Here is an 11,901-nt window from a genome sequence, read left to right on the forward strand (position 1 = left end):
AAAAAGCCCACAAAAAAAAAAAAAAAAAAAAAAAAAAAAAAAAAAAAAAAAAAGGTAACTTCTGTTTCTAACTTACTGCAATTGGTCCATGCATGGCCTTGCCACTTGTGGCACTCTGCTTCCTCCTATGAGAATCCCACTAGATCTCATAGGCCCCAGCTGCAAAGTGCATTCAATCTTCATCCGGTAGCAACATGTGGCTTCCCAGGGAGCTCCCTCGGGTGGCAGCTGTGCCTTGAATTGCAGATGCACCTGCCAGGCTGGAGGTCAAATTGAGGCCTATCTTTACCAGCTCAGGCGGCCATCTGGGGCCGTTCTGGCGGACAGCACCCTTGCAGAGCAAGCAGGGTGTTCTGGCGCCTGACCTTGGTACCCCTGCAGCAGTGGCAGGCCGGGCCCAACCCTGAGCCCGTGACACTGATGCGGTCATGCCTGCATCAATAGATGCTGAGTGTTCTGACCACAGTGGTCAGCGATAGGTCCAGGGCGATACCTGTGTGGGCCCAGATACCCCATTTAGAGAGGAGATTGACAAGCTGGAGGTCAGGCAAAGGAGAGGAGCCACATGCAGTGTGTCCTGTGTGGGCACATGCCACTCACAGAGGACTCGGTAATAGTCTCAGATGACCCACAGCCTACAGAAATGTCAGGGGAGATGAATTCCCTTTTCAGTTCTCTCTGACCTTTCTGATTCAAACCAAGAAGAAAATATGGGTTTGGTGCTGCTCTGTCTTTAATGCCTCCCCTACATTTACTAATTACAGTTTTTAACCCAGAAAGAGAGTGTCTTAGTCCCAGAGCCTTTTGAGCAATTGATTCTAGCTGGAATTGAGTAACGCGCTCCTGTTTTCATTGTTTCATTAATGTGACTATTTCCTAATTACGTCAAGTACTCCTGGGTTTCCATTTATGGTTCTGATAGAAAGCTTCCTTTTAGAATAAATGTAAAGAGTAAAAAGAGCCCGTTTTTTTTTTGTTTTTTTTTTTTTTAAAAAAAAGAAGTAAGGAAATGCTAGTACAAGCGATAGGAGAATATGGCTAGAGTCACAGAGGCATTGTGACAACAGGCGCGGTTTGGGAGCCGTGATGGGAGGTGCCGCTGTAGGAACAGGGCTATTCAAGAACCCGCTGAGGTGCTTAGCTTGGTGGTGGGCGCGGGGTTGTTTCTGGACGTGCTGGAGTCCCCAGGAGACCTCAGAACGGGCCGGGGGGAAGTTGGAGGACACCACATATAGGTTCAGAATAGGAAGGGACCTCGTAGTGCTTAGCAGCTTCCCACTCGGGAGGATGCTTCGATGCTGCTGCGTGGAGGGCTGTTTGCAGTGGCAGCTCTGCCTGGAGGAGGGTTCAGACCCACCCCAGGACCCTGCTGAGCCCGGGGTTCTGTGCAGTTCTGTTTTGTTGCTCTTGCAGACCACGAGGGGTCGTGATGCTGACTATTCCCGTGGGAGACGGCAATTAGATTGGCATCTCCACTAAATAGGTCGATTGAGCAATGAGACGTTTCCGTGACTTTCTTGTGAACTTGAGGGGGTCCAACCACAACTCTTGTTTTGCTTTGACTGTCGTTGCTGTTGAAAGAACTGGCTCTGATATCAAATATCTCCTTCTAGGGACCGTCCCCAGGTTGTGGATGTCTGAGAGTTTAGTACCAGGGGTTTATTTGGGATGATCTCAGGAAGAACAGGTAGGGGTGTGGGGAAGTGAGGCAAGGAAGGGAAGGGAATGAAAAAGGGTATATTCTCAAGCCGGTTACTATGGTGGCCAACTGGCGTTCCACTGGGGGACAGAAAAGGACAATGAGAATGTGCCTCAGAGTTTTCCCAGTTGAGAAGCCAGGAAGCTGGGGCATTTAACCCCTGACTCTCCATTCCCCATTAGTTGGGGGTTTCTTCAAGGGGAATGAACCCTCTGGCACTTCCAGCCAGCCCTGAATGTAGGCTACACATGGTTCCATGTCCTGAAAAATGCCTTCTGACAGCAATTCCTGGGCGTCCCTCCCGGCAGCCTTTGGTGGCAGAGGTGTGTGTAGAGTCTGGGTAGGGTGCTGTCAGCAGCTGCCACGAAGGATCTCCTTTTAAGATAGTGAAAAGTTGACTATATTTAGAGCCAGCCCTCTGGATCCATCCAGGTGACCCACTTTTGATGGCTGGGAGAGTCAACCCTGCCTCTTCTCTTCACCGGGTCAGTGCCGACTTGGGGCATGCCCATGCCCTGGACCTTGTTCACAGGCCCTTTGATCTGCTGCTTGCAGACTGTGACACCCTCAATGGATGCTGGAGTGTTTTCCTCTCTTCCTGGTGACTCGTGGTAGGGGTGAGCTTGACAGTGTCCTCACAGTGAAGCTTGTTCCTATGGAGCCCTCTTCCCAGGACTCTTGGTCCCTGATGTCTTGGGACACAGAGAATGGGTGACATGCAAATCTTTCTGTGGTGCCAATTGCCTTTCAGTATGGCTCTTTTGGACTTCAAAGCCTTTGCTTTGCCTCTGGTTTCAGGAAGATAAGTGCTCTTACGTTTTCTTTTCCTATCATCTCCCTGAAAATGGTCCTACAGTGGATTTTAAACCTTTCCTGCCCTGTCCATGCAGTCAGCTTGTACTACAGTCTACAGACCACTTGTAGAGCTGGTATAGGCACCACTCTTTCTCCTGGATATTGCAACCCCAGAAAGAGTGGAAACATTATCCAGAAGACTTGGGCTTAGGTGTCACTGTATCAGCTACCTCCAGGGCCCCTTTATCCTCTAGGGCCAGTCTCCCCAGCTGCAGAGTGCGTGGTGTGGACGCGAGTGTCTCAGAGGACACTTCCACATCTAGGGTTTGTTTTCTGCAGTTCCTACTAAGCCAGCACTTACAAATAAAGCCTCTGTGATGGCCAGCTCTTCGAAGGAAGGCTGGCCATCGGGAAGAATGACTGAAAACCTTCCCAGGTAGCAGGGAACTGGCAAGTGGCAAGGGGCTGCCTGCAGAGGATGGAAAAGACCCAGGGCTTCTGGTGTATCCTGAGCCACACTGCCCTGTGCAGGTCCCAGCTGTGCACGGAGGGGAGAGCCTGGCACAGCTAGTTCTGCTTCCCAGTTAGTGGGATCCGTGCTGACAGACAACTGATAATTCGCGGAGGAAAGGCAAAGACAGATGCCCCTGCCCGGCTGGTGGCAGAGCGTTCAGAGCAGAAGCAGATAACACCAGAGGAGAAATGGCCATTCCCCTTGCGAAAGCAGTGATCAGGTGTCTGGGGTGTTCTCACTGCTCAGGCTCTGCAGAATTGCCACTTGCTTCCCTCCTGCACTCCCTCAGCTACCCCATTCAACCACACCGACTCACCCCTCCAAGTCACAGCCAGCTTTGATGGGTCACTGGAGCAACTTGGGAAGGGATGATAGGCTGTCCTGAGCTTTCCATCACAAACTGTAATTTTATTAAAAATATAAGAGAAACACATCCCTTGGAGAGGGGCCCTGCCCTTCAGAATTTGTTTCCAACATTCACAAGGTGGCCTTGGAAAACTTTCCCAGTGCGGTTTGGAAAGCTTGGTACTTCCTGAGCAGGTACGGTGCGGTGCATTTTCCTGCACTTTGGAAATCATTTGCATATTTATAAATTTAAGTATTTATTTTCATATTAAAATTAAAGCTCTATTGTCTTGCAACTAACCTGCCTTGTTCTGCCACTCCAAAACAAAACCTTCTCTGGTGTGATAACCTTTATTTATAGATGGCAATAAGCATATTTAGCAGTATTATTATTCATGACCCTTGCACTAAATATCATAATCAGAATACAGATGTGCAGGGTAATTTCCATGCACAAGTCACTATGTATCAAATTCTTGCAAAGCAAAAATAGCATCCATTTTGGGATAAATTATCCACTGGTGTTGAATCAAGGTGTCAAGGGGGCACAAAAGATTTCAAGGAGTAGAACTTGGAAAGGCTGTTTAAGCCAAGGGTGTTAACCTGGGGAATGCAGTGGGATTCTCCTATTCCCCACTTCTGGTAACTTGTTTGATTGCCTCCTTTTCTTGGGCCCATTTTTAGGATGTGGAATGAAAGTGGGTCAGGCAAGTGGGTGTCTGGATACGAAGTGTGGCAGAATCAAGGCATCCCTCAACCCATTCCCCGTCTCTTTGAATATCTTCTTTACTTTTGTCAGGCTAAAGATGCAGATTATCGGGTAAACAGCACACTCAGGCTCAGCTCACTAATTGACTGAACAAGACGCGGTCACACTTTACACACCATTCCATAATGGATTTTCATGTTTGTGAATCCTAACTGGCTGTGGAAATGAAAAGCAAATGTCTCATAATCACAAATATCTTCTGTTTTTTTTTTCTAAACGCAAAGATTAAATCAACTTTACCCCTCATTTGCCAGCAAGTTCATGGTTATAGAAGGATGATAAATGATTGGGTGATGGACACATCCGTTGTGCTACTGTTTAGCAAATTCTTACAAGTGATTGCTAGATATAACACATTTCTCAGTTAGGTGTTACATGAATAATTGGTATATTAAAGAAAGTGTGAAATAAACAGGTAGAAAGCTTGAATACGCTTATTATTTGCTGAGGTTTTTCACATTCATACCACTTAGAAGCTATCGTGAGGTTCAGTATCTTCTCCCGTATCTCTGGAGCAGAACCCTTCATTAAACCTGTTGTTAAAAGATCCTTTCGTGCAAATGTTATCAAGTATTTATAACTACAGCCTGGTGGATCAGAGAGAAGATGCTGTGTGAAAACCACATGGCATAAAACCACTCAGAATCCCTGCATCTGTCAGTGTGAGGGTGGGAACAAGCGGAGGGTTGTCCAAATGGATCCGTGGGGCCTCCCTGCTCTCTTCCCCTTTCCCAGTGCTTGCTGGGCCTCTGTTTCTTGGTGTTGGATCCAGTTCCAGGCCAATCCCAGTTTTCCTGGGCTCTCCCTTGGAGTAAATGCCACTTCCTTGAAAACTCCAGGGAGGATCCTGCTGGTCTGTTAGGCAGCCAGGAAGGATCGTCATGAAGAGAACTCCTGTGAGCCATGACGAAAAGGCCATCTGCTGCCCTGTAGCTGAGTCACCCAATATTCCAGATGGGGGGAGACCTGGGACAGGTTCCCCAAGCCTCCTGTATGGATGGCCCCGTGAGCGCTTGTCCATGCTGCTGCAGATAGCCCAGCCCTGGCCAGCATCCCAAATGTACCATCTCTCATGAATGGCTTCCACTTTCTGAAATGGAGCATTTCCTGAAAAGGTAGGCAGGCAGAGCAAATATGGTTGTGAGTCTTTGGCAAAGCAAAACACTTCTGGTCTTTGGCAAGGCCAGTCTTGGCTCTGACCCCAGCTGGCAGGCTTGCAGGCAATGGAGTTTTGCTGTCCTTTGTCTTTCCCATCACTCCCCCACCCCGACTTGAGACTCCAAGACTCTAAGAAGGGAGATTAGATGTCAGTCAAGGGTCAATCATTTGCCCACCTTGCAGTGACCTCCCAGGTAGCCTTGGGCTTGAGATCTGGGTCTGCTGGCCCGACAAGACTTCAGAGCATTTGGAGGGCATGAGATAGCTGGATAGAGTGAACCCTTCAAAGTAGAGCCCTGGAGTTTCCGAGAAGAAAAAGAGAAAAAGGCTAGACTTAAAGATATCAACTGCCCCATGGCTCCATCTTTCAGTCTCATCCTCTCAGCCTTACAAGCTATGTCTATACCAAATGCAGCATCTTCCACGGGGCTACCATGCACTAAAATTGTCCCAAGACCAAAGCCCAATCAGTGATCTGGAGCCCTTTCTCTAAGTTTCTCCAGACGGGCAATGAATATGGAGAAGTCCATATGGAGGAGTGTTCAGAGGACTGCTTGCTGTGCACCTCATCCTTCCCCACAGCTGTCCGTGCCCAGCACATGAGCCTGTCTGACCCAGCCTCCCAGCCTGACCCAGGATCTGTTCACACAGCGCTAGCAGCTGTGCTCCTTAATGCACCCATGGGTACCCCATGGGGGCCTCTGCAGAAAGGCAGGGGTCAGGCCTCAGGGCCCACCCCAGCCTGGTCTCTAAGGCTGCCTTCCGGGCCGTGGCCTGGGCAGACATCTGTGAGCTGGGCTAGGTCGCCACCCTTTCCTTGCCTTCTCAGGCTTGGCCCAGATCTCAGGATGAACCCCGAGGCCTGCCTGCCACCTTCCTCCTCAGCTTCCTCCATCACTGGCTGCTGCCTCTTGCATGACTGGTAACAAATTGCTTGACTCCCTACGTGACACTGACTGTGACAGCTTAGACAGCTGCTTTGACCAGACCTCCAGGCCCTTATCCCCAGGATGCCCAGTGGAGCCTGCTAGAGGTTTGCTCAGGCGGCCCCTGGCTGGGGCCCTGCTCCACTCCCTGTGGCGGTGAGCTGGCCTGCCCTGCCTCTTCACCTCCCTCCCCGTTTCTCCTTCCTCTTCTGTCTTTTTCGGGAGAGAAACTTACATTCACTTTAGCAAAAACTGAAGTCAATATCTGAGTCAGCCTGGCCCAGAGGAGCAGTCTAGATGGACCTGGGTATGGACTTGAGCGGTGGGATTTGAGGCACCCCAGGACCACTTCTCTCCCCCGGTGCCCTGAAGCCCACGCCGAGGGGCCTCAGGTGTGTGCTCAGGGCTGCCCACGGCAGGCGGGCTCCTCCAGGGTTGGTCTGCTGTGTCACATGCTTCCCGCCAGGGCCCTGGGTGCAGGCGGTGTGGCGGGCACAGCAGAGAAACGGCTCCCTAAGCAGGGCCAGGGAACCACAGAGGCAAAGTGCGGTTGGGCCGGCCCAGCCTGAGGAGTTGGGTTGGTCTGAATTGCAGGTGTGACCTCTGCTTTCTGACTGCGATCTGAGGGCTGGGTTTCCCCACATGTGATGAGACAATGGGCACGGCCCTCTAAGCGGCCATCCCTCAGGACCTGGTGATGGTGGCAGGACCCCCATTCTTGAAGGACTTTGTGTGTTTGTCCCTCCGTTTGCCTTCTCCAGGTGGTTTTTGTGAATCAAATCTTCTCTCTGGCTCTTTCAAACTCACAAATCTGCAGGGCATCATCGACTTCTGTGGTCCTGCTGGAGGTGCCTACCTAGGGCCTACCCCGACTGGCTGCTGTCCTTTCCGGGCAACTGCCTGCACTACTGGGCGGGAGGAGTCCTGTCTTCTTTGGGGTTCAGTGTTCCCTGGGACAAACGTCGGGGGGGAAGGAGACAGGAGAGAGGGGAAAGGAAGCATGGGGTCCCGGGGGATGATGAGAGAGGACCCCTGGGGGGGGTGTCTCCGAGGGTCACACTTTCAAGGAAGTCCCAGTGAACCCTCACTTTCAGGGCGCAGGGCCTCGGGGAAGATTTGTTCCTTGCCTTCTTTACCACGGGCTAATTCCCACCAGGACCAGAGCAAAGACCCTCTGCGGGACATACGGTTCTTTCTTCTTATAGTCCTAATGTGGCTGAGCTATTTTGGGCAACCATTTAAATAAAAGCCAATTTGACTAAAGAGCAAAATATATTCCACCGAATGACGGCAAAAGGGCAGAGCTTGGAAAGGGAAAGGAAAAAAAAAAAAATAATAACAGAGAGAGGGAGAGGGAAGAAAAAAGAAAATGCAAGGCATTCATTTTTCCTTTGTACTTTTTAATAAAAGAAATTCTCTGGCTGCTTAAAGTGACACATTAAAAGATGTATGTATCGTGGCTTTTAAAAACACAATTAGATAACACCTTGTCAAATACTTATATTCTCTGTTGACAGCCTAGAGCAGAGGCACAATCCCGGCACAGCCATTGGGGCAGGTGTCTCCCCTGACACGCTGGCAGCCGAGTCAGCCATTTTACAGAAATGTTACTGTTTACCACTTTAATCATCAATCCACATCTAGTCACAACAATAAGTCAGAAGGAGCAGTAAATTATACTTGTTCAGCCCTGATGAGTTTGAACTGTTTTGCTGAAATTAACTGAAGTAATTATCTATTTTTCTAAAGCTGCAAAAAGAAAAAAAAAAAAAAGTAATGTTCCATGGGGGAAAGAGGCTCTGCAAGTCGTCGGTCGTGCAATATTTAAGGAAACTTTTTTTTTTTGGTCTGATGACCACATAGGTTTGATGAGGCTGTGAAATGAGGCAGATTTCATATGCTATATTCTCTCTCTTTTTTTTAAGCTTAAAAAAAAATCTCCCTGCAAAAGAAGACTCTCCCATTATTGGACTGGTTTCTCCATCCACCTGATTTGGCCTTTTTGATGAGCCCATTACATTTTGGGGCTGTTTCCTCTTGTAATGCAAAGAGCAAATCCTCAAGAGCAGAATCTTTCTGCTTTCCGTGATCTTATGTAAAAGAGGCGGGGACATTTGCATTGTGGCTGGATCCCCTAAATTTCCTCGGCCACTCAGTCCGGGCCTTTGGTCTTGGAAGACCCCTGTCCCTGGACCAGTCACATGGGTGGTGGAGCCCGCCAGGGTCAGAGAGCAATCCCCGGATCCCCCAGCCCAGGGCTTGGAGCTCACGGTCCGGCTGACTTTTGTAATGTGGTCTCCCTCGGTCCTGAGCTACTGCTCTTTCTTCGGTCTCTTCTCCTTAAGTTCACCACAGGACGCACAGGGCTTTTGTCCACTCGTGGTACGAGCAGCACACACTTTGGAAACAGATGGAGTGCACGGCTTTAACCAGCTTGGGTTTCTTCTTCTAGAAAACGGGGCCAATAGCACCAACCTGGCAGGGTTATTTCAAGGGGTACATGGGATTTTATGAGATGATGGGAGTGAAGGCGACAACGCAAGGCTTGGTCCCTGGGTGATGCTCAATGACTCTGAATTTACCTTGTCTTTGGTTATGCGAGGGAAGGTAGCATAGGGTAGTGGTTAAGAGCATAGGTGCTGGGGTCAGACGCCCGCACCTGACACCTGGTTCCTCTGTGTCACTCAAGGGTGACATTGCTCGCTGCTGTCTTGGTTTTTAAATTAGAGATAATAGTTACCTTCGTGAGTTGAATGAAACCACGTGTGTAAAATACACAGTAATGCTCAATAATGTTGCTACTGCAGTTATTGTTATCGTGGTTTACTTGTGCATGCAATACGCAGAGCTGGTATGGATACATAGTAGGCATATGCGTCATTGACAGAGCTGGCGAAATTCCCACTGGTGTTCTGCAGTTTAGCTGTAACATGACTCAGGTCAGGAAGACCTGAAGGAAGACATAGGTGCCCAAGTACCCATCCTGGGAGAATCACTACAGAGACCCTTGGGACCATGAAAACACCTCCATTCAGAGCCCCATAAGGACTTTTGAAAACCCCTGTTAAAGCCACACCAAATATATATCCTTGTCTAGATTATGCCAAAACCTAGGGACTCCACTTTCTTCTTAATTTTCTGGGTAATGACGGCAAAATGAAAGGAAAGCAAATGGTTAGGTGTGGCGGAGGGAGAGTGAAGTGTAATTATCCACTCCATCTAGCCAGGCAACTCCCAGCCACAGAAAGATTGTTCACTCTACCATGTTTTGATCTGAGTAAACATGATGATTATCCAGTGGAACGTTATTTTCGATGACTCATTGTGATATACCAGCAAAGCTCTAATCCGAAGTTCTAATTTAAAAATACTATATTTTCTATTTAAACTTAGGGATAGCAGTGGTTTGTATTCTTAGTTTACTCGTCAATTTTCTTGGAAAAGAGGTCCCTCCCTCCCTCCCTCCCTTCCTCCCTTCCTTGTTTCTGACTTTGCTTATTCATTCCTTTATCCACTCAGTAAACTTTTGCCGATTTACCCTGGCCCGCAGACCGTAACCTAGAAAATGCACTGATCCAGTTCTTCACGCTTGGGCCATTTGCATCCCTTCACAGGACAAGGCAGAAATTGTATATTCTTTTCTAATTGTATGAAAAATGAGAGTTACAAGTGAAGCATTGAATTTGGACAACAACGGCAGGACAGACGAGGACCTGATGAGGTTCTGTAAGTTTCACAAAGCAGATTTGTGTTCCTTTTCCCTGGCAACCTTGAGGCATTTTGCCCTATTCACGGGCTGTTTTGTGGACTAATGGGACTTTCATCTTTTGGTTTCCCTAAAAGCCATTGGGTTCCCTTAAAAATTGTGACAAATCCCCACTCTGGATTTTATTCTTGGCCTCGTGCGTGTCATGCTTAAAATGTAACAATTTCCATCAAGTGTCACTAGAAGAAAAGTGACCCCGGGCCTGTATTCTACTCCAAAATGTTCCGAGCTGTTTACTGATCTTAGTTTTTACAAACTGAAAACCTAGATGTGATCTGAGGTGCTGTCTGAGGCCAGAGCTGAGGAGACAGGATCAGAGTCCCATCACTCCTTGAAGGCATCTAGGATGTTTCTTTGGGCCCAGGCATTCCTCACCCAGCCCCCATTTGTCCTTCCCCACATACTGAACACGCACTGCTGAAGCTCATAAGAGGAGGAAGGTGGTCCAGCACGTTGCAGGTCGGCAAGCAGAGCCCTGGATGAGGGCACAGCCTGGCCAGCAGCCCCAGCAGGCTGAGGTGCCGGGTGTCCTGGGTGCTCGAAACTTCTGTTGTGTGTCCCGTTCCGTATCCCCGTTGTCCCTCCGTAGCTAGTAACAGACTTGGATGGGATTGACTTTGTAGAGGCCTCTTCTCCAAAAGGACGGACACCAGACATTTCAGCTTGAAGTCTGCCCACCGCATTGAAAAAGAGCTCTTTTGTAAAGTGAAATGTTGCTTTAGTTGTTGTTTTTGTTGTTGATTGAGCCACTACTTTCTGACTTTTATTTATGGAGTTTTCTTGAAGTTGAGTGCAGATGGTATTTAGACCCTGTTTTCTGGGGAAAGTCTTTGGCTAAAAAGTCAGACCAGGCTGAGGGAATGGTTGAGCCAGAAGAGGGCTCTTCCCCAGATTTTCCATGTTCCTTGGGTGAGGACACTGGAACCCAAAATATAAACTTTGGGAGCTGGAATTTACCAGGGAGCTCATCTAAACCTAAGCTTTTATTTGACATATAGGGAAACTGAGGCATGAGAGATAAAGTGATCTACCTGTGACTATATTCTCCACTCATTCCAGCAATATTTTCTGAGTTTCTATCGAGTGCCAGGCATCATTCTAGGTGCTGGGAATCTGGCAGTGAACATACGAACCCATGGCTCTTTGCAACATTACATTGGGGTTGCAGTCTACAAAGTCACATGCCAGGGTATATGGGCAGAAGATCGATGGTACAATAGGACCCTCTTCCTCAGCTTGTTGGACACAACCCCTGGGAAGAGGACCGAGTCAAGGTATCTGAACCACCTGAGGAAGGCCCACGCCCGGTTTCAGGGCTGCAGGAACCCCTGAATTGAAGCCACATTGGAATACGGGCATCTCTGTAATGAGACAGAAACCACAAATGCCAGCAGGTCCTCAGATGGACCCGTGACTCCCAAAAGGAGTTCAAGCTCTACTTCCTGGCATCCATCCCTGAGAAACGCAAAGCAATGTGGGAGCCTTGTTCTCTGAGTGAGAGTGGGCAGCCATGGGTATAAGTACAGGAGACCCAGAAGGCTGTGGTCAAGCTGCCTTGGTGTGAAAGGGTCTGGGGCGGGGAGTGTTTGCTGAAGGAACTTGCTCTCCCAAGTTCTGCAGTTTGGTTGTGTGATGCTGAGATGAGGTGGTGATGCAATGAAGTGGAGAGAGGGTGGTAAGACTCGAGCTCAGAAACTCCACTCTAGAGCTCTCTAGCCTGGGGTGAGAACTTCCTTGGCCCAAAGAAGGAAAATGGAGGGTGTTGAAAATATCATGCCTCTGTGGTCCTCGGGAAGTGGAGTCCATTCATCCCCACCTCACCTTGGAGCATGTGATTAAAGCTTTATGCATGCAAAGTGCTGTTGGAAACTTCAGTCCACCCACAACTTTTTTTTTTTTTTTTTTTTTTTTTTTTTTTTTTTTTTTATG

Source organism: Lipotes vexillifer, unplaced genomic scaffold, assembly GCF_000442215.2.
Source record: "Lipotes vexillifer unplaced genomic scaffold, Lipotes_vexillifer_v1.1 scaffold182, whole genome shotgun sequence".
NCBI classification, from domain to species: Eukaryota; Metazoa; Chordata; class Mammalia; order Artiodactyla; family Lipotidae; genus Lipotes; species Lipotes vexillifer.